We start from the raw sequence: 419 nt of genomic DNA, 5'->3' as shown, positions 1-419 counted from the left end.
GTGGCATCTGCAAAATAACTGTTAATCTAAATTATATGATACCTAAAGAGCAGAACTAGGAGCTGTGCTAATGGTGGTTGTTTCCTCAGACTTTTAGAAATAGAATTAATGTGTTCACACAGTTGGTTCTCCCTTACCAAGGAGCTGCCAGAGCTGCCAGAGCTGGAGGAGCCAACCCAACTTGGAGGTTGGCACCTGCCCCTGTCCCTGGGTGACACCCATCCAGCTCAAAGCACAGAGTTCCTGCTGCACAATGGGGTTGGGTCCCTAGTTGTGGTCTTTGCAGAATATCCCCCCAGCTGTCCCCCTGTCCCCCCTGCCCACGCTGTCTGCTCAGGGCTGTGCAGGAATCCTTGCAGGTATGACAACAAAACACCAGCCCACGATCCTGAAGTGCCAGGCTGGCAGGGCTCTATGGG

The sequence above is a fragment of the Haemorhous mexicanus genome, chromosome 21 (genome assembly GCF_027477595.1).
Source record: "Haemorhous mexicanus isolate bHaeMex1 chromosome 21, bHaeMex1.pri, whole genome shotgun sequence".
NCBI classification, from domain to species: domain Eukaryota; kingdom Metazoa; phylum Chordata; class Aves; order Passeriformes; family Fringillidae; genus Haemorhous; species Haemorhous mexicanus.
The sequence above is the reverse complement of the archived record's forward strand: the minus strand, read 5'-3'. Positions refer to the sequence as shown.